We start from the raw sequence: 22,893 nt of genomic DNA on the forward strand, positions 1-22,893 counted from the left end.
ATCATGGGCCGAGCCCAGTGGTGTGAGGCTCAACAAGGCCCAGTGCTGGGCCCTGCCCTTGGGGCACAGCAACCCCAGGCAGTGCCACAGGCTGGGGCAGAGTGGCTGCAAAGCTGCCACAGGAAAAGGCCCTGGGGGTGCTGGTGACAGCAGCTGAGCATGAGCCAGCAGTGCCCAGGGGGCCAAGAAGGGCAATGGCATCCTGGCCTGTGCCAGCAGTGGTGTGGCCAGCAGGAGCAGGGCAGGGATTGACCCCCTGTACTCAGTGCTGGTGAGGCCACACCTCAAATCCTGTGCTCAGTTCTGGGCCACTCAGTACAAGAAGGACATTGAGGTGCTGGAGCAGGTCCAGAGGAGGTAACGGAGCTGTGAAGGTTCCAGAGCACAAGAACTGTGAGGAGCAGCTAAGGGAGCTGGGATTGTTTAGCCTGGAGAAAAAAGGCTCAGGGGGGACCTGCTTTGAACAACTACCTGGAAAGCTGTGGTGAAATGGTGATCTGTCTCTTCTTCCAGGCAGTTAACAATAGGACAAGAGGAACTGCACCAAGGAAGGATATTCAGGTTGGATATTGGGAAAAATATCTGCACTGACAGAGTGGTTAAGCATTGGAACTGGCTGCTCAGCGAGTGGTGGAGTTATCATCCTTGGTAGCATTCAGAGAAAATAGAAAAATACAGCACTTCGTGCTGTGGTTTAGTGGGCATGGTGGTATTTGATCAGTGCTTGGACCTGACGGTCTTGGATATCTTTTCCAACCTAAATTATTCTGTTACTCTGTTACCTATTTGCAGCAATATTGCTGCAAATAAACCCAGCCAAATGCTTGGGTGTACTCGCAAAGGCAGAGACAGCAGATCCAGGGAAGTTATCCTTTACCTGTTAATGATTCATCCTTTGTGAGGTGGCTATGAATTGCTGTGTCCAGTTTTGGATCCCAATAATATAGGGAAAAGATGAATATACTGGGTGAGGTTCAGGAGAGCCCCCCCAGCCTTCTGTCAACCTGGGAAAAGGAATGGGAGATCTCTTGCTTTTTTGACTTCATAGAATGATAGGGTGGTTTGTGTTGGAAGACACCTTTGCAAGTCATTTAGTCCAACTCTCCTGCAATAAGCAGAGACATTTTCATCTCAATCAGATTGCTTAGAGCCCCATCCAACCTGACTTTGGGTGTTCCTAGGGATGAGGCATCCACAAGCTCTCCAAGCAAGCTGTTCCAGTGTTCTACCACCTCATTGTAAAAAATGATTCCTGATGTCTAGTCTGAATCTACCCTTTTATTTTCCTATTTTTGCCCCGTTGTTTCAGTCCCTCCAAAAAAAGTCTGTGGTGATCTTCTTCGTGAAGCCCCCTTAAGTATTGAAGGGCTGCAAATAAGGTTACCCCAATGCCTTCAGGCTACTCTGATCTGTTCATCCCCAGCCTGTGTTAATACCAGAGGTTCCCCTAACCCAGATCCAGCACCTTGCATTAGGTCTTTTTGAAACTCGTGACATTCCCATGGACCCACTTCATGAGCTTGTCCAGGTCCCTCTGATGGCATCCTGTCCTTCACATGTGTCAACTGCACCACTCAGCTTGGTGTCATCTGCAAACTTGCTGACAGTGCTTGATCCTTTTGTCTGTATCACAGATGAAGACACTAAACAGAATCAGTCCCAAGACAGATTCCCAAGGGCCACCATCCATCACTGATTTCCAGACAGACCTTGATCCTTTGCCCTCTGGATGCAGCCATTCAGCCTTCTCCACTGAACAGTCCATCCATCAAATTCCTCTCTCCAATTTAGAGAGAAGGATGTTTTGGGGAACTCTTACAAGGCTTTACAGAAGTCCAGATAAATGTCATCTTTATCCCTTCCTCGCCCCCTGATCTCGTTCCTCCATCACAGAAGGCTGGTCAGGCAAGACTTGCCCTTGGTGAAGTTGTGCTGGCTGTCTTGAATCACCTCCATGTGCCATACCACCTCCTCTAGGTAGATCTGTCCCATGCTCTTCTCAGGCACAGAGCAGAGGACTTTCCAAGGTCCTCATAGCTATCCTTTTAAAAGATGAGTACAATGTTTCCTTTTCCACTCACCGGGGACTTCACCTGATTGGCATCACTTTCCAAATATTATGGGAAATGGCCTGGCAACTACATCAGCCAATTTCCTCATGACTCTGGGATGTATCTCATCAGGTCCCATAGATTAAGTCTGTTCAGATTTCTCAAGTAGTCTCGAACTTGATCTCTTACAGTGGGAGGACTTTGCTCCCCATCCACTTCAGAGCTGTGGGAAGAGATTGTTATTGAAGACTGAGGGGGAAAAACTGCTGAGTACCTGAGCTTTCTCCTCGTCTCTTGTTTTATTCATCAGAGAGTTACGCTTTCTCTTACCTTCAACAACCTCGTGGGAGGATATAGGAAAGGTAGACAAAAATTCTGTTCAGAAGTGCATGTCAATAGATGAAAAAGCAAGAGACACGAGCTGGAGCACGAAAGACTCAGACTAGAAGTACTGAAATGTTTTTTATCATGAGTGTAGTTAAACACATGGGAACAGGGAGGTTTTTTAATCTGTCTGCCTGTTCAAGGCTGTGATTAACTTGCTGTTGTTGACCATGATGATGCTCAGAGTGATCTCCAGAGGTGCTGGAGGAGTCAGCCACTTGTGATTATTTCAATTGTCTTCTACACAAAATCGTGCCAAGAAAGAACTGATTTTATTTTTTTTTTAATTTGCTGCTGTTTAACTCAAACAAAAAGCAGTAACTATTCAGCTCCTAAGTCTAGACTCTCAGAACAAAAACATTTCACTGACAAATAGCATATGCCTCATGATTTTAAATTGTAAAAGCTTCAGAGAGCAGTACAAATTCTGCTGCTGTAGAGAAATAAGAGAAAAATGTTTTATAGTTCTTCCAACTGAAATGACCATGAACAAGCACTCAATTTCCATGAAGATGCCATCAAGACACAATGAACTGAGAAACTGGTATTGAACTGAGACATCTGCACCAAGCTTGTTTTTACCTTAAACAATATTTATGTTGAAAAATAAGTTATATCACGGCTGAAAAAACCACATTTCATAGTTGTATTTAAGTGTTTTTTATGTGGAGATCACCTCAATTAATGGCAATACAGGCGTTGAAAGAATGTTCTCTATTTACAGATGAAGAGCCTGATTGAGCCTGGATGTATTTACAACCTCTCTCAGAAACCCTAAGGTTAATCATGCAGTCTTTGCCTTGATGCTACCAATGAGCAGCACTTAAGCAGTCACCTGGAAGATCAGTGGGAACAGAAAAAGCTGTTTTCTTGTATCAGTGATTATCTTATAAGTTCATATCATCATGCTTCACAAAACATATTGCTATTCACATAGAAAATTTAGTCACCCTCTTGCCAAACCAGGAACAGGTGCAGGAATAGGGAACCTATCAGAAAGAAGCACTTCCTGCACCACAAAGAAAACTAGTGCCTGAATCTTGTTAGACAAGGCCATGTATCTGTTTTTCACTCAAACCATGTCTCAATACCTCTGCAATCAGCAGCACAGTGCATCCAACAATCTGGATTTCACAGCCCACTGTGTTTTTATTTGTGCCCAGCATCCCAGTTAAGCATTACAGACACAACTCAAAGACTTACATCCTCCATACAACTCCAACCTCCTAATCATCCATCAAAGCAGCTGCCCACAATGTCATTCACTGTTTGCATGGCTTGTGCTGCATGAACACAGTTGCTTCATGCCATTTTGTTACTCTCCAGCTCCTATATAGGACAAGAGAGGTCCAGGTCCCAGCTGAAGCACAGTCCTGTCTACTCTCCCATTGGAAGTAGAAGGTGCTGCACCCAGCTGCACCACTGCTGAACAGACAATAAACTCTTCACACAGCTGCAGCTCACCCTGCACGGAGACCTCCAGGCCAGTTGAATAATAAGGCTTTACATCTGAATAAAACACAGGCCCATGCCTCCTCATTCTTTCTCACAAGCTAGTCAGGGCTTCACAGACAAGGTCTGACCAGGAGAGTAGGGTGTGCCAGGTTGTGTTTGAAAAAAGTGGCTCAGGAACAGCCAAGCTCTGCATGGCAAGGATGCTGCAAGCGTGAAGTAGAAGTAGGAAAATGTGCCATAAAACAACATGCCTGTTATGGCACATAATATGCCCTGTATGCAATGAAAGACTTCAGGAGCTTCAAATGTGAACACCAATTTCAGCATAAATTGTTCTCACTAGGCTGGAAGTATGATGGGAGAAAAAAGTGTGCAGAGAGAAATGCTTATTTGTCCAGGGCCATAACCTCAGTCTCTGTAAACCCCATTAATATAATAATGCAAGAAGCAGAAATAGAGTCATTTCTACAAATACTCCTTTAGTTTGTTTCACCACTGGTTTTCACAAGACATTCCTCTCAGACCTGTCCATTTTACTTTTTTGAAAGCAAAATATGCTCCTATCAATGAAGTCCTGTGACAGGTCAACAGTTTCTTGAGAAAATAATTTGGATCTCTGAACATAATTTTTCCCATTGGCGCAACAATGATCCAATAATATATTATCCTACCAGAGCTGATACACAAAAATATGAAGGCAGTAGATTTTCTTCCTATGGCATTCAAAAAACCTGCAGGCAGGAGCGCTTCACAGAGAGCTTAGAGTGAACTTGGTATCTGAAACTGGGCAATGCTTTACTTACTTATTACAGATATACAATATAAATTCCCTCTGTGGGTCATTTCCTCTGTGTAATAACCATTCATCTAATCCTGCAGCAGTTTTTCACATTTGTTTCACATCCTCCCTTCTGAGTCATTTCTTACAACCCCGGAGAAAATTCGAAGCCTTAGTTGGCAAGTATGTGAAGCCTGTTCCCCTAGCCATGCCCTGATCATATCTATATTGTATATCTGAAGTGGTTTCAAAAGAGTTGTTTCAAACATTTTTTTTCATAGAAAGTGTTTCTCCTCTGCTTCGAGCTACCTATGAGACTGCACTAAAGCCTTCTCTAAATGCTAAGAACTTTTCTTGAGCATCACCATTCCCAAGGAGAGTCTTACACTTAGTGGTCATATTCACAGCAGATATATAAGAAAACTTTGTAACTTGTCAAACATTTAATATCAAAACTTTCTGTAAGTTGCATTACACTGGTTTGTTGTAGGGGTTTTTCTGTTTGTTTGTTTCTTAGTTTCAATTTTGTATGTAAGCCATGCACTGACTAATAGCTGTAAGGCTAGGCTGTCTTTGTGTTAGAGGTGATGATAAGTTACCTTTACACAGAAACTGAGCTACACCTTAGATGTGGTGTGAAAGAGGATCCCTGTACGGACAAATAATGATAGCAAGCAGTGGCAGAAGTTGGAGATATTTAATATGAGAAAGATTTCTGGCAAGTGAAACAGTTCTTTGATAACAGCAGGATGTTCAGCCTGAAGACATTTGTACTTCAGCAGCTACTTTGACATTTAGTATGCTTCCATTAAAAATCTGTTGTTTCATTTTAATTTGTTGTAGGAATTGTGAAGTCTTGGAGGATCTTTGCTGCCAAGATGAGGAGTTATCCAGAGGAAGTGATCAGGCTGCACAGCACAAGGGAAGAGGAAAGAGGGATAGGACATTCTCTGAGGCTCAACAGCTTGAAGAGCCACCAATCCCACCTGCAGCTGAGAAGTTGGCAGTGTTCATCCCTAATATGAAGGTAAGCGCAACCTCTGGAGAGTGGAAGAGGTGGAAGCAAGTGGCTTACAGCACAACGGGGAAGGCTCTTTTCTCACCTAAAGGCTTGCAGCTTCACTATCCTCAAAGACGAGTAGGAGCTTCATGCACTTTCAAGCAAATTATCTGGTCCACCTGACCCTAAAACATGCAATAGCACCATGAGGAAACACTGATTCAATGCAGTGGGTGACTCCTTGCTGCAATAATCACTGTTCAGGGTACAGAATAAACCACCTGTTGACCTGACATATCAATTGAAGAGATCTGCTGCCTGCTGGGTCCTCTGTCCAGGATAATGTGTAGGGACTGCAGAAGTTTCTCTGGCTCTCTGACTAATACCACTGTTCATCTTCCATGGAAAAGGAAATTATACTGCTAGACAAAACTTGACTCTTGGGCTCAGATGGTGTTCTCAGTCGTGCTGGTGAAAAGAGAAGAACCTGCGTGTAGGTAACAGAAGACTAAGATGAGAGGCATCCCTGAGTCCTGAGGGAGTTGACTGATGTACTTGCAAAGCCACTCTCACATTTGGGTGATATTTAATTTTGTGATATTTGAAAAGTGATGGCAATCATGTGAAGTCCCAGGTGACTGGAAAAAGAAAACATTGTACTTATCTTTTGAAAGAGTAGAGAGGAGGATCTTGGGAACTACCCATCTATCAGCCTTCCTTCCATGCCTGGGAAGATCATGGAACAGACCCTCCCAAAAGCTGTGCTAAGGCACACATAGGACAGGGAGGTGGTTCAGGAAAGCCAGCATGGCAGCACCAGGGGCAGGTCCTGTCAGACCAACCCAGTCACCTTCTGTGATGGGGTGACTGCACGAGTGGACAGGGGAAGGGTGACAGGTATCATTTACCTGGACTTCTGGAAAGCCTTTGACACAGGCCCCCACAACATCCTTCTCCCTTAAAATTGAGAGAGAGGGACTTCATGGGTGGACTGTTAGGTGGATAACAAAGTAGTGAGGTGGTAGCACCCAGAGGGGTGTGGGCAATGGCTCAGAGTCCTGATGGACAAGAGAGACAAGTGGTGTCCGTCAGGAATCCATACTGGGACCAGTGTTATTTAATATTTTCATTAATGATGTAGACAAAGGGATTGAGTGCACTGCCAGCAAATTTGCAGTTGACACCAAGCTGAGTGACGTACTTAACACACCTGAGGGATGGAATGCCATTCAGAGGTACCTGAACAAGCTCAGGAAGTGGATCCATGGGAATTTCATGATCCCTATGTGCAACTTGGGCAAACCCTGGTATCAGCAAAGGCTGGGAATGAACAGATCAGAGCCACCCTGCTGAGAAGGGCTTGGAGTGCTGGTGGGTGAGAGGCTGGACATGCCCCAGCCATGGGCACTGCCAGCCCAGAGAGCCACACGTGTCCTGGGCTGCATCCAGAGCAGGGTGGGCAGCAGGGCAGGGAGGGGATTCTGCCCCTCTGCTCTGCTGAGACCCCACCTGCAGGGCTGCATCAGCTCTGGGCTCCCAGCACAGCAAGGATGTGAGTCCAGAGGAAAGGCATCCAGAATATTGGAGGTACCGAAGCACCTCTCCTATGAGGAAAGGCTGAGAGAATTGGATTTGTTCAGCCTGGAGAATAGAAAACCAGGTTGCAGCCTTCCAGTACCTGAAGGGAGCCTACAAGAAACCTGGAGAGAGACTTTGTACAAGAGCATGTAGTGACAGGACAAGGCGGAATGGTTTCAAACTGAAAGAGAGTAGGTTTGGGATTAGATATCAGGAAATATTCTTTACTGTGAAGGTGGTGAGGCACTGGAACAGGTTGACCCGAGAAGTTGTGGATGTCCTGGCAATGTCCAAGGCCAAACTGGATAGGGATCTGAGCAAGCTGATGAAGTGGAAGGTGTCCTTCCCCACAACAGGGAGTGTTGGAACTAGATGATCTTTAATGCCCCTTCCAACTCAAATCATTCTATGTTCTATGATTCTATGACACAGAAAACACTGTGGTACAAAATGCCTTCTTTGCCTCAGTCTTTACTAGCATAATTCCATCTTTCAGAAAACCCAGACACGTGAAAAATGTGGAGAAAGGAAAATGCATAGGGAATTCTTCCATGGTGGAAGAGGATCAGGTCAGGGATCACTTAAGCGATCTGAACATACCAGAGTCTTGCTGGGATGCACACATGAGTGTGAGAATTAACTCACCTTGTACCACTGTGAGGTAATTCTCAATAATCTTTAGTAGATGTTAATGAGACTGGAGAGTGTCTACCATGATAAAAAACTGATGTGGGTCCAGCCCAGAGAAGAGAACTCATCCATACCTACAAATACCCAAAGAGAGAGTGCAACAAAGAGAGCCATGCTCTCCTCAGTGGTGTTCAGTGACAGGAGCAGAGACAAAACTCAGGGCATAGTCTATGGGCTTAGACTGAAACACTGGAGATACTTTCTAAGCAACAGGAAACCCTTTTTTCTGTGAGGATAACTGGGCGCTGGCGCAGGTTGCCCAGAGAGTTTGTTGAGTCTCCCCCACTGGACATCTGCAAAAGCCATTTGGACACAGTCGTGGGCAACCAGCTCCAAATGGCTCTGCTGCAGCAAGGGTTGGACCACAGGACCTCCAGAGGTGCCTTCCAAACTCTGTCATTCTGTGATTCTGTGTTTCATTTAGCCTATTATTTGTATATCTCACCAAAAAATGACATATAACTTCCAATTATTTTTCAATTTAGGTCTTACATGGTGATAAATTGAATAATGCTCCTGCTGAAAATGCCTCTAAAGTGGTGAAATACCAAGAGTAACCAGGATAAAGCATTTTAGCCAATTTAAAGTGTTATATGAGAGAGCAGAATTAGGCAATTAACAATGCTTATCACATGTTTTTGCCATTGCTTTCAATGCAATTTTAGATATGCATCTCTGAGACCTTACTTTGTTATTTATTCCTGCTATCAGACCTAGACCAGACTGTTCAATACATGGGTAGTTCAGACTTTTAGTATTCCACACACAAACTCTAAGACATGAAATCCCTGATTTTTCTAATTTTTTTTCTTGTGATCATGTAAAAGCTTTCGTGAAAATGTGTATTTTAGTCCTTCTGGTATTTCCAGAGCTGGGTGAGGCACTTGCTCATCATACTGTTTCTAGATATCGTAGTCCTCTTACTAGTAAGGCTGTAGAATTTCAGCCCTAGTTGCACCAGTGTTTTACTTAATGTTGTGATGCTACTTGTGCCAGTGCAAGCTACTGATTTCCACCAAAACTGATCACTTGAATTGGTTCTGCTGTGGGTGCTTGGACTGTGCCTTGGAAGGGGAATTTCCAGTGTCCTCCTCATCAAAGCTTCAGCACCTAACTGAAATCCAAGACTGCCTTCATGCTGCAGGCATTATAGTTCATTGCTAAGTATAATGCGTATGTAGGACTCCTACAAACCCTTCTCAAAGCCACATTTTTTGCCCTTGTATTAAGCAATTCACAGGGCCAAATACCCTTGGCTAGAATTCATGGGAGCTGTACCTTTTCTGATTGTTTCCTTTCCTATGTCTGCAACATACCTCTCTTTAAACAAAACATACAAAGGTCAGGGAAAATTACAAAATAAAAACCTCCCCCATATTTTCTGCCAGGGCACATAAAACTATCCATGTCACTGAGACCATGCAAGGCAGCCACAAAATAATTTCACTTGAGATTTGGCCTACTACTTGCCTTATAGTGATACTTTCTTTCTTGCTAGTGACCAGGATAAAGTATTTTGTGTTAAAAGGGCAGATAAAACTGTCAGATTTTTATAGGATTCATCAGTTGTTTTCTTTGTGCTGTACTACTACTGGTAATTCTTGTTTAATAGAGGATTTTCACCATAGTTCTGGGAATGACAAAATATCCATGTCATTTTGTTGCTGTCTGAGCACACATGAGAGGGGAGGCTTAGGACTGTGACATTTGCAGTCCCCATTGTCTAGAGTAACATACACACTTCCCCATCTGTCCCATAACTTTATTAAAGAGCCCTTTTCAGCAAGAGTTTAGTCTTTTCCAGAAGGAATCATTAATTTTCTGGTACAGACTAATTGCGGTTATAACCGCTTTGATTTTATTTTCTCCTTTCTGTGGCTGGAGTGAGATTTCTTTTGACACTTAACTAGGCTAGATTTATTTTATTAAAATCTAGTGGATGTAGTATCTCCTCACCATGAAGCCATACGCTGCATTTTTATCAATTGCAGGACTCCATCACTCAGCAGTAAGCAAATCTGCAGAGTAAGGATGACGAAAGCAACAGGTGCTATTTACCTTGACTAAAACTACCACAAGATGTCACCAGTGTTAAATACAGGAAAGTACAAAAATATTGCAGAGGCTTATTCAGGAAGTGTTTGAAAAGCTGGTTTACAAAATATACATGCTATAAAAATCACCACTGTTGTAAAGTTTGTCCAGTTAAAGAAAAAATTTTTATAATACATACAAGTAACCAACTTTTTAGCTTGGTTTAAACAGTGATTTGGTTTGTGGTTGCTGCTTGCATCTAAAGCATTTTCTTTAGTTTGGTTTTAAACTTTTAGCACTTTTTAAAATATGGATTCAAAATTAAATATTGAAACACTGAGACAGATGTTCTCTGACTAACCAATATTTTTTCCTGAACATTGTGTGTTGTGTGCTTTTTCAGTGAATTAATTTCTTTAACACTGGCTATGTTCAAGATTCTAAGTTAGGAGGATTTGGAAAGTAATTTCATAGTTGGAAAGACTTTCTCTTTTCTTGTAGTTTTCTTCAGAGTGTTATGGTTTTTTGATTTGGGGTTTTTTAGATGATGTGTGCTATGTTTGGAGACATTGCTTGACATCTTGCATTTTAAATAGTTTGCATCAGCTCAATGCATTATCCCTCTAATCTGCCATTATTTTATATCTACAGTGTTTCAGTAAAAAGAAGACAATGTAATGAAGATGTAAACATGTGGTAACTCAAGATGTTAGGTCAAAACTGTACCAATTTGTTTCATCTACAGCGTTGTTAAAAAACATCATCGCTATTTCAGTGATGTCATTTTAGTCTCCCATGGAGACCGATATCTCCATTTATCATTGTTCGCATGCAAAAATAGGGAAAGTAGGGTAACTCGATCCCAGATAGATAAGAACTGGATTCTGTCCAGAACACTGATTCATCAACTGATTTTAAGGGAGAGCATTCTTATTCTACCAGTATCTTCAAGTAGGCGAAACCAACAAAGTTGCTCAGGAATGGAAATATTGCTGTTCAACATCAACTCCAAACTCCTTTTCTTTCATTCTTTACCATAATCAGTCACATTTATCTCTATAAACCTTTTCAAACCCCTTCCTCCAAAGGGTTTTGATTCTTATTGTTCTCTTACAAAAGCATGTTAGAAAGCAACTTCTGATGGGGTTGTGAATTACTTTCCATGAAAACTGCTCCCAAAAGACACTTGAACACTGCAGCTCAAACACACCTTCAGTCACACACATTTCTGAAACCAAGAGAATGTCCTTGCCCTGCCAGCTGTGTGACATGATTTCAAAAGGTTTTGTTATCATATGATTGTGATGATCCTGAAATGTAATCAAGATTAAGCCTTGATATATTTGCCCTAATTTTACAGCTACGTGAACTGATGCCTTAGGATTTTAGCTTTTATATTTTTCATATATTTGTAATCCTGCAATTCTTTAGTATATAACTCTGAATTCCATAAACAGTGCTAGCTACGGGTTTCCCATTGTGGTCAGACAAAAAAATTCCTCTCTAAGCCTGTGAATCAAGGACTCCTCGCCATCACAGGCCCTGAGAAATGTAAACAAAAGTGAGTTTGGGAGGGGGAGCCAACCTGGGGTAAATTGCATCAGAACCATTTAGAGAAAATGATGAAAGGCCAAAAGCCAGAGAAGCTTCACTTAAAGAGGAATAAGTAATGCCGTAGCTGAAAAAATTAGGAGCCTTCAGAACGAGAAATATTCGTTGCTGCCTGAAAATCCCACAGCCCATCACTGGCAAGAAAAAGCAATACAGATTGTGGATGTGTGGGATATGAGCTTCAGCAGGAGGGAGAAGCACTGGAGCTATGGGGCCTTTTCTGTCTCATACTTCTGGGGCTCAGGAGCTCACTACACACCCCAAAGCGGACACACTGTGGGTGCAGAGGAGGTTTGGGCACTTCTGCTCTCTTTCAACCTTATTTTCCTCATTTGACTTTGAATTCAATAGTTAAGTGAATAGTAAGCTCAGGAATCTAATTTCTCATCATGAAGCTATTCCACAGGTCAGGGGAAAAGTTTGGTGGGCTACTGCCCCATGAGTGCAGTCCACTGTTGGCAAAAAATGGGACCACATGGGAGCAAGCATCATTTCCTATGTAAGCATCTGTCAGAAATGCTTGGAAGAAAAGCATCTGCTCACTGGTCTGCCAGAGAAGAGCTGTAAGCTGATGGCTCTGCATCCTCACAGAATAAAAGCATATCCTCGGGTCCAGAGGGAACATCCTGTATTTCAATACATGAAAGAAGCACAAACAGGGAGGCAGGGACTGCCTAGTGGTACCTACTGTTTTTGCAGCAGTACTAAAGGATATCTAACAGCCCTGATACCTCTGTTGCTGTGTCTCTTTCCTTTGTTTTGTGAAGAAAAAATGTGTGACAGAGGAAGAAGCAAGGTACCCACAGCTGTCCCAGCAATTGTTAAACCACGAAACAGCCCCAGACACTGGGCTGCCTGAAGTCTGTTGCAGGCTTCAGAGACAAAATGGGAATAGTCATTACACCAGGCCTACCATGAAGCACAAATGCAGTGAGTGAAAAGTACTTTTTGGGTGTGATATTTTTTGTTCCTTAACTCCTGACATCATGGCAACACAAATATAAAGGCTTCTTCCTCTCTTCCTCTCCCAGTTAATTTCCCAAGCTGGGAGAAATCAGGGGGTTTGAGTCTGGGTGACTTTAAAGTCACCTGCAGCAGTTCTCTCCATTTCACATCAACATCCAATTCTGCTTTAAAGATGTTCTCTATAATAAATACTTGAGACAGGGAGTACAAATTCTCTGACTCAGAGTACAGTTTCTTTCAAAGCTGCCTGTGTCCACAGTCCTTGAAAAAAGGCACAATGTTTCTTCAGCAGTCCCATGCTAAGTAAAGGAGTTAAGAGAATTCTGTAATCACACTTCCTGTGAAGTCTGGCAACAGCATTCTAAAAAACCTGCTCATTTGCAGATGTGTCCCTGTCCCTGGCTAAACCAGATTCTACCACACCCAGGGACTTGCTGCAAACAGCAGAGTATTTCCTGTCTTTCCAAATAGATTTCTTAGCAAATAATGTGAAAAAAAATGTGAAACAAAAGGGCAAATATCCCTTTTATACATTTACATTACAAACTTTGTTTCAGATGCTGCTGTTGTGATCTACTTTCAGTGTGTGTCAAGTTTTTAAGTACAGGAGAAACAGGAAGAGAGACATAGGATCAAAACCAAAAGTGAACCAAACCCCCAACAAAGCAATGTGACTTTCCCTGCTCAGCAGCACAGTACTGTGTACATCTGTCTGAGCAGAAGTGCAGGCTGGACTACACAGTCCCTTCTGGGAAAACGACCTGAGACCACTGGCCTGGTGGTCCAGTACCAAGACTGGATCAATCTTTTCATGTGCTCATTCTGGGTTGAGTGTACTAGCAAGTACTTTGAAAACACCTCATTTATCCCTGCAGCAAACATTTCTCAGTCAGTAACCAGTTTTTCATTATGAGGCTGTTTATAGTTTCCATCTTTACCTGTGTATTGTGGCAGTAAACTGTTGCACTATCTCAGAGACAACATCCAGTTAGCCACTCCAATTTACTATAAACCAGATACCTGTAGAGAGTTTAAAATGCTAATTCCTTTATGAAGATTGTTGTTCCCTTCTTTTTACTGTGTGCACTATGAAAGGCATTCATGTTCATAAAGGTCACCATCAACTTCATTGCAGCGAGTAAGAAGGGTTGTGCAGCCTTCAGAGGAATCACAGCATGTGTTTGGGATGGGTTCTAGCTTTGCAGTTTTGTAACAAACTCTGAGATGGGATTAGGCAAGTGGCTTCACAGGACAAGATGGTAAGAGTGAGTATTAGACAAACTGGAGATAAATTCCACAGAGTCTGAAAGTCCCCAAGCAATAGTAGTACATCTCAGTATTTTATACCAGAGCTATTCCTCCTGCTTTTCATCAGCTGGGCAGGAAAGGCAGAGAAGTTTGCTGCTGGAAGACAATAAACTCCACAATGCAAGCAAACCAGAAACAGGCATTTCACACACCCGCTATTGTCCACAAGTGAATTCTCCAAGTCATATCTGACCTTTCATCTCACTACTTTGATTTCAGACATTACTACCCCTTCATATCAGATTGAATAAAGACTCTGTAAACGACCCTGAAGAAATGAAATACAGATAGTTTACTAATCTTTGAGGCTGTACACCACTGACAACCTTTATTATAATAATTTCAGAAAGCACATTTTTCTTATGTACATCAAGATTTTATGAAATTCTACATGAAGACCAGTTGTACAACAAAACTTATTTTAAAAAACTGTCGAAACAAGAACTAGGTTTTTTTGTTTGGTTTTTTTCTCCGCAGCCTTAAGGCACCGTTTTGTAATGGTGTGACACTACACATAGAGCTACAAAAAACAAAGTATGTCAGGTTATACAGTCAAGCCTTCAAAAACCAGGAAATAAATAAATTGAAGCTGGTGTATAAATAACTAAATTGGCAGCTGCTTCTGGAAAACAGTGATAAAAAGTTTGAGACCAGGTGCTTTCTTGATGCCAGGCTGCTTGAATGCAGCCTCCCACAGTGATGAGTAACTGCATTGAACTGAACAGACTCGTCACCCATTCTAAGTCCATCCTATCGTACACCGCTCATATGCAGAATTAAATCTTAGTGATATTTAAAAAAAATACATGGGAAAATATGGCAGTACTATTATTTGGATGGTTATATTTTGCAATTTGAAGTATGAATATTATGAATAAAAAGTTCTGGGCTACAAAAGACATTACTAAGGGTTTTGCTATTGCCTACTTTTGAGCTAATCATCACAAAGAGAAAGAATTTGGTAAACTCTTATGTTCCAGACAGTTTTGTACTACAATCAGTGATAAACATATCTTCAAAGATATTGACATGAATATTTCAAAGCAATGTTAGTGACACAGTGCAGTGTGTTGCTCTTCTGTTTTCTATCTAAAGGCAGGTCCCACATGTGTTTTTGGAGTGACACGCAATACCAGTTCAGCAACACAATGCTATAATATAGAAATGACAACAGAACCCTCCATCAAAAGGAGGGTTGATGTAAATCATGGGTAATCAGAAGTCAAAAAATACTCTGAACATAGTTATCTATATGTCCTGCTTCCCTTTGCTGTGGATGTCCAGACCAACACAAAGCACCCCATTCACAATGTAACTGAAGGCACAAAACTACCTAAGCTTTCTTCCCCTGACTGCAGCCTCCTTTCAAATCCCATGCACTCCTCCAAGAATGTGGGTGTGGGCGTGGGAGTGTCCCAGTGTGTCAAATATGTTGTATATCTTAGGGTGCACCAGGTACAATGATCCACAATGAGCCACTTCAACAAATAAGCAACCTTCAATATTTGCTGAGGGTTACCTTTTGACCTTTGTTGGAAATATTACCTTTATCTTATTTTTCCATTATAGATATTTGCATTTGTAGATATTCTGAGACTTGTCACTACAATGTAATAACAGTTACTCACTGTTTAAAATCATAGTATATACTATTGGCTTTGTGGCTCCCCATAAAGATAAATTTTCATTTTAGCTGAACTTTGTGGACTATTAAATTCATATTTTCACACTGAACAGCCCATAAAACATCCTAGTGTTAAGACGTTGTGAAGTCTCCAGATCTATGCATAGCTTTAGTTCAAAAGTTTGAAAGAATAATCAGCACCCCATGCTGTTTTCTGTTCCCACAACTGACACTAATGCCTGGGAAAACCCTTCAGAGCTATTCAGCAATTATGTCTCCTCCCATTTTTGTATTTGGTTTGGAAACCAGTGCAGAAGAGGCAGATTAGCCAAAACTAACACTATTGCAAATATCAGCTTCATACAAACACTCTTCATCTGCAGCTAGGTCAAGACAATTGTAACATCATCTAATTTGCTCTTTGCACTTCCAAACTATAATAGAAGGCTAATTTCCAATGAATTGTGGCAGCAGCAGGTGTATACAAAATTGCAGGTTTTTTCCAAATAGCAGTACTGCTTGATTGTTGTCTGCTGCAGAAGAAACAAGGAAGAGCTAGGTAGGATTCCTCACATGCTTCTTGTCTACACAACTGGGAGAGGCAAATGCACCCAGACATTTCAGACCAGGTTCTTCACAAGTTTTTTTTCTGATTTGGTTTTTAAAACTGAGTTTTTTCTCTCTACAGCCCCACTTCATTAGAGGTGATGGGCAAGAGGACGCTTTAGGTCTGTCTGCAGTGCTGTACAATTTTTCTGCATTGATTATGTAGTAAAAGGGGTCCCCTTGTTGCTATCTAGATGTAGGGGAATGCTAAACACAGGGATGAGTTCTCTCTGCAATTCAGTTTTCCAACATGTTTCATCTGCATGTTTAGAAGAACAGACTTCTAGACTGAGAACATATCTCAAATGCTATAGACATGCTCAGAATCTGAGCATCTAGGCCGCTGAATACAGCAAATCTGCAAATTTATAAATGACCCACACACTCCAGATGTGCAACTATACTTGTCTGCTCTTTCTCTGTGTGCTGCATTTTGTTGAAAAATTGTCCTTGCCATATGAAGCTTTAAGAATTTGAAGGGCACTGTGCTATCAGACTGAGAAGTCTTAACTTCTGAAATTTCAAAATGTTTTTGAAATGAAGGACCAATAGGTCCTTCAAAGAAGATGATGCCGTTTGTTTCCCAACACCTCTTCTTTGAGGAATTCCCCACCAAGACTATCAGATGTATATCAGCGGGATGTCCTAGTAGAGAAGAAGGGATGGATTAAACCACCACAGAAAGAATAATCAGCACCCGATGCTGTTTCCTGTTCTCAGAATTGAGAGTCATTCCCTCCAGATCCATTCAGATTTTTTCCAGACCTGTATTGTGAAATTCTCACTTGTTAAAAGACAGTAGTTTGGGAGCACTGTTCTTTCCACAAAGGCACACATAACTTCCTCCACTCTTGGTGCAAATCAAACATCTAAGAGCCTGTTTGAATACAGGACTGAGCATAAAATGATTTGACAGGTGATGTCAGTGCAAATTAGTTACTGTGACAGTAAGTCCCTATTAAGAAGCATAATTACTCTAGTCAGCAAAAACTGTTTTCTGTTAGTACACTAAATATTCAGAAAAATCTGATCCTTGTCTTTAAAATTGTGGTGTGTGACTCTTTTACATCTTAACACTGCTCTACTACAAACTGTCCTTTATGAAAAAGATACTAATTTGTTGTACACAGTCAATGTTTGCATGTTCTTAATAACTTGGCTTTAATTCACAGGATGTATGTAATCACTGTTAGATAAAAGAAAAAAAGTAATTCAAGTAACATTTAGTCTACTGATAACATCTGAAATCTAGTGCTTACTCAACTTACTGGATTCTAAATCTAGAGAATGGCTGGTAACTTGATTTTCATTACCTGCTATTACTTTCTTTTCTGTTGTATTCTCACTTATAGTATTCGTTTCACATAATTTGTTTCATTCCCATATACACTCTTATTACCTTTAATTATTACTAGATCACCCACCACCCTACAGACCATCACTTACTCAGTGCAAACTCTCACTTCATAGCAAACCATTCCTCTCCTGTCATTGCACTGTTCTGTGGTCATCATCTCTCCAGTTCCGAAAAAACTATTTTCCTCCCTTCTCTTCTCAATTCTTCCAATGTTGCATCAAGAATTATACTCTGCACGTAAACTCCAATCATTCAATCTGTATTTTAAGAAACTCCCCACACAAACAGCTTTGCATGAAACTAGCAGTATTTTCTCCTGCCTCTCTGACCTGCATTTCATTCCTTTGCAGAAGGGTGTGGTGTAGCCATCTTCCTAAAATGGGACTTTGAAGGTAAGTGCAATGGGAATTTGAAGGTAAGTGTCATGGACCAGCCTGCTGTGCCAAGTCTGCCTGCACAAACAGAACGAAAGACAAAAAGACTGGTTGTGGTCTTCAGCCATAGGTGAGAGCATGATATAATCTGCATTCAGAAAAATCCCACCAAAAGACTCACTCCCAAGGTGTAGCTTAATTTCACAGCACAAATTCAGTCACCAATTTTGTTGTACTACTGTGTATCATTAGTAGCGAGTATTTTTTATCAGTCTTTTCTAGCAGTGGGAACTATATGAGCCAGTCATGGATGGTAGCATCCCCCCTGAGCAGCAGACAATACTTCCAGGACCATAGAGAGTAAACTTTTAGGGAAAAAGATGTATATAGGTGAGGGTGTTTGATTGACAACACTATTCAAAAAATCAGTGATATTCCCCCTCATAGTCTCACAACAGGAAAAATACTATCCATTAACTAATTAGAAAGAAAAATTTTTAAGTGACCTTACTTGCAGATGTATTTCTTTCCATGATGGCAATATAGTTTAGAAATATTGATGATTTAATCTTATTTAAGTAATAATAACATGAATTATCGTGAACATTTTGTACACAAAAGAAAAATTTATAAGACAAAGTCGTTTTGCAAGGTAGGACAGAGTCAACATATGATGAAGCAAAACTCTGCTGACTATTATTTTTGCAAACTACCTGAAGAACTCTATTTACTTCACTTCACTGGAAAAACTTTATAGATGTACATTCCTACAAGCATGTAGGGTTCTACATGTTTATACTGAAGAAAGGTTTCTGAATGTCTAAGTGATTTGAGTTGATAATTTCAGCAAAAATAATGGTTACTTAATAAAAAAGAGGGAAAGCCACAAGGAGTGGCTGGGGTCACTTGTTCTGTTCAGTCTGGAGGAGACTGAGGGGAGACCTCATTGCAGTCCTCCCTTGTTAGGGGAAGAGGAGGCGCAGGCACTGATCTTTTCTCTGGGGGGACAGTGACAGGACCTGAGGGATTGGCCTGAAGTTGTGTCATGGGAGGTTTAGGTTGGATATCAGGAAAAGGTTCTTCACCCACAGGGTGGCTGGGCACTGGAACCGGGTCTCTAGGAAGTGCTCACAGCACCAAGCCTGGAAGTGTTCAAAAAGTTTAGCCAATGCCCTCACACACATGGTGTGATTCTTGGGATATCCTGTGCGGGGCCAGGAGTTGGACTCAATGATTCTTGTGGATCTTTTCCAGCTCAGGACATTCTACAATTCTGGGGGGGGGGAACCCTCAAATTCAAGGAAAATGCTTCAAATACTTGGAGAAAAAATTTAGCCCAATTCTAGGATCACATTAATTACCCTCTCTAAAGGTAAACCACTAAGGTGATTCTGCATACCAAGGAGTCTCCTCTTTGTAGCAAAAATCAAAGAAAATAAGAGGATTCAATTAACACATTAAAACAATAAATATCAATTATTTTAATAACTTATGAAATCTCTTTCTTGACTGTATGTGTCATACAGAATTTCCTCAGCAGGGTTTTTATGTTTTTCTGTCTCATGTGACTTGCAGAAATTTTGTATCTTGAGACTGTCTTTGCATGTAACTAAGGATTCCCAAGGTGCAAAAGTTATTCCAAGAAGAGAGGGAAGCAAACACATACAAAGACATATGCAAACATATTCACAAACAAGAAGGCAGGATCAGATAAACCTCCTCCTTTATGAAACAGAGTAACCGAAAGTGTTCTTATGATAAACTCCCCAGAAGCTCTTTTAATTAAATTAAACCCATGAACTTTTATAGCCTGATTTGATCAAAAACTAGTACACTTGTCATCTGATAACTGTTTAGTAGCCTCCAGCCCTATTCCTAATGAATGGTGACCCATAATAGATATCATGTAAACAATGATGTCACAGAAAACAGAAAATTAATGCTGTGAAAACTCAGTTCCCCTTTGCCCCAACAAATCAGGCAGCACAAGATTGCTTATATTGGTTGTTGTATGCTTTTTTTATTGTAGGTGGAGGGCTTTGGTTTCCACATACATCTGCCTGATATCTTTCACAAGAACTGATTCAGAATAAAAGAAAACTTGCATTCATTTTTGAGCAAATTAACTGCTCACCATCTAAATAGTATCTGATCAGAAGCAGATAGAAAGAATGAACAGCAATATATGAGGAGCAAAGGGAGAAAAGATGTTCCTACTTCCATGATTCCCCTCTTACATTCTTTGCATTAGCACTGCCTAGTATGCCAGAATAAAGCTTGGTCCTTGCACTACGCTGGTACTCACAGAAAGTCCCCGTGACCACAAACATTGCATATCTATGCTTTTAAAATCGCACTTTAAAAAAATGAGCTCTGCTAGACAAAACATTACATTCTTATTTAGATTGCCTTGACAATGGCAATGGAGAATGCGTGAGGAAAACTCTCTCCTTCCACCTGTATTCTCACATTGTTATCATCAACTCCAGCAGATCACTGCTGGCACATGTGCAATTACTTGATTTATTGTCAAAGACTAACATATATCATAGCAAAACTCTCCTATTTTCAGGTTTTGCTACTGAGAAACAAGATTATTATCAAAATGTATTTTTATGGATGAGAGCCGACCAACACCAAACCCAAAAAAGATGACAAGTTAAAGAAGGACAATTGAAACAAGAGACTGGAAGGTAATGCAACTGTATGCTTAAGCGCAGGAGAGAGCTCATAGGAATGGGAGTTAAATTCATTTCCATGATGCTTCTGGAAATGACAATAATTAGAGACAGGATACAAGCCTAACCTCTGCTTTGACCCAGAATGGTAGTATCTGATTTTTAACACAACCACCGACACATGGAGTAGGCAAGGATTTATTTCTGCCAAGGACTGAAACAGCACACAGCAAGACTAATCACTAAACTATGACCATGGAGCAGATCACTATGATGGCAAATTCAGAACAACAAGAATGAAAACAACATCAACCCTAATGCATACAGATGGGTATTCCCACACCACCTAGGGACTGAGAATTTATTTTCCCACATATGTCATTCCTTACAAAATCTTGATGAGATGACAGCTGCTGAAATAGGGAAGAAACCAATGCATGCAAGTTTTTGTGCACGGTAAGAGATAAGAATAATCTGTACCTTTTGAGACAAAAGAGCCATCACAAATCAGTACATTGAACATTCAACAGGGAAATCTACCCATAGAGTAATTGTTACACATATTAGATAAGAATTCTTGCTTCAGGGAGGTCAAAAGAAATTTTTCTACATGATGAAAATTTTCAGTGTTCTGGCATTTGAAGGCTGGAAGAAAAATGTTTATTTAATTTACTCATTCTCTATATTAAAAAAAAAATCAGAATCTTAGAAGCCCCAATTTTCAGCTACTTTCTTTTTTCAGAAAAAACAGTGATATAGGTCTTAGAATTACAAGTAATTTCTGTGTTCAGCTGAGAGTAGACAACTCTGAACCAGGCAGAGGTGTATAAAAATTTGGACAGAGACATGAGACACAAAGTTTTAGCAGAAAGCAGTAACTGCTCCTCCCATGCCTGCCAAAACAGATTATGGAGATTGGCATGCATCTGCTAAATCTCTCTCATGACAGATGACCTGTGTACACTAGGAGGTCCTCCCTTGGTTGAGTTCAAGATCAGAATGTGCATTGAAGGCAGAATAATTGGCCACAACAGATTTCTCTTTTGATGCTGTTATGACTTTAAATAAATGAATGGATAGCTACGGTGTTTGCATGTAATGGTGCACTTGGCATTACTGGAGATTTTTCACCAGCAGATTCAACAGACATGCCTATAGCGATGACAACCGTAACTAGAAAAGGGAAATGGATTAAATTTCTCAAAGTCTCTTCTATCCTTACTTTATCTTGTTCTGTGAACTTCTTGGAACTTCTTAACTCTGTGGTTGTTACACTGTAGTTGTATTTTTCATGCTCTACTGTTCTGAAAATAACAAATACCTTCTAATATTAACTTAATTAGACTAAATTGTTCCACAAATTTCTTTTCACCACACTGGAGTAAATTAAGACCTTTCTAGGCTTTGAGAGTGCAGGGAATTTTGAATATGCCACATAAACAACTTGACCAACACAGTATGCTACATCAGTATTTACTGTTATTCAGTGAGCATGAGTCATAGTATCTGGTTTCAGATGCTTGCTCACAATCCTCAAGATAATTGGATTATAGCAAAGAGCAGAATTTGACTACAGGGAAGTATGTTTTTCAAATTTTACTGTGTTTCTCTATGCAATAAAAGGGATGATGCTGTAAAACATTTATTCTGAACATTATAAAGTTCATCATTAATTAGATTTTGTCAAGAATTCAAATAAAAATTTGAAGTAGCTAGCTCTTTGCATAGTGAAATTATAATGATTTATAAATTAGTAACTTATGTTCTTCAGTAGATTTGTAGAGACATGTATTTGCAATCAGCCTTGCATCCCAGACACTTATGGTTCTTAAGGCTGTTTCCATAGATAGCGATATCTGCTTCCACGCTGTCAGGTTATGTCCTGCAGGCTACACCTGCCACCGCCAGGGAGGCGTTACTTCAGCCTGTGAACAAGCAGCAGACCAAGCTGCTCTGCATGAGACACAGGTCATCCAGAGATGCTCTTGGTACACACTAATGATGATAAGTGTCAGCACTCTAATATACATGGAAAAGCAAGGAATCAAAGTCGAGTGAAAACTAATCCTGAAAGCTACTGGATTGACTAAGCCACTCTAATAAAATTCTTGTCAGGTTACATGGCATAACTATAATTGACAATTTTGGAAGTACACTATTTACTACCATTTGAAGATACAGATAAACTAACTGAATCTGTAGAAACTGTGACTTTCCTTGTTAGTGATAAGTGCATCAATTCCTTTTATTATCCCACTTAAACACATAAGTAGCAATAAAATGATTCTTTATCTTAGATCCACCCTTCCATATACTTTAAAACACAGTGGTCTTTCAATTGTCATTCCTTTGCCTTATTATATTCATCTTTGGATAAACTTGCTGTGTTACATCTTGTT

The 22,893-nt window shown here is 40.7% G+C and overlaps 1 long non-coding RNA gene across 1 annotated transcript in view; it reads left to right on the forward strand.

The window, feature by feature from the left end:
- The window catches only part of LOC134431674 (uncharacterized), a 31,631-nt gene extending 13,000 nt beyond the window's left edge, over positions 1–18,631 (forward strand). Inside the window, exons 2-3 of the long non-coding RNA XR_010031050.1 lie at positions 5,512–5,695; positions 17,793–18,631. This is a non-coding gene — a long non-coding RNA (uncharacterized LOC134431674). The remainder of the gene's footprint in view (positions 1–5,511; positions 5,696–17,792) is intronic.
- The last annotated feature ends 4,262 nt before the right edge of the window (positions 18,632–22,893 follow it).

Source organism: Melospiza melodia, chromosome Z (assembly GCF_035770615.1).
Source record: "Melospiza melodia melodia isolate bMelMel2 chromosome Z, bMelMel2.pri, whole genome shotgun sequence".
NCBI classification, from domain to species: Eukaryota; Metazoa; Chordata; class Aves; order Passeriformes; family Passerellidae; genus Melospiza; species Melospiza melodia.